Here is a 379-nt window from a genome sequence, read left to right on the forward strand (position 1 = left end):
GCTTTGAACTGTCAAAGCATGTCCTCCTGGCACCAATTGGTCAGGAAGTCAGCCACAGCCAGCTGGGTCCAAGGTGTCAGCCCCACAACAGAGGCTATAGCCCCCTCCCCCACAGGGGCTAAATGGCCCCCATAGTGGCTACCAGCACCCCAGCAGGCCCCATGTGCCCCACCCCTGCTTGCTCCCCAAGTCCCTCAGTTTGCTTCCCTTCCTGGGCCCATCCCCTGCCAGTTCCTGCAGCCCCCTGATGACTGCCCCACCCAGCCCCACCTTCCCTGCTCCACCAGACCCCCCAATGGCTGTTCCACCTGGCACCATCACCCACTTGTACCCCCAGTCCCCCATGGCTGGCCCCCCCACCCCCACCCCCCGCACCTTA

This window comes from Alligator sinensis, unplaced genomic scaffold (assembly GCF_000455745.1).
Source record: "Alligator sinensis unplaced genomic scaffold, ASM45574v1 scaffold271_1, whole genome shotgun sequence".
Lineage (NCBI taxonomy): Eukaryota > Metazoa > Chordata > Crocodylia > Alligatoridae > Alligator > Alligator sinensis.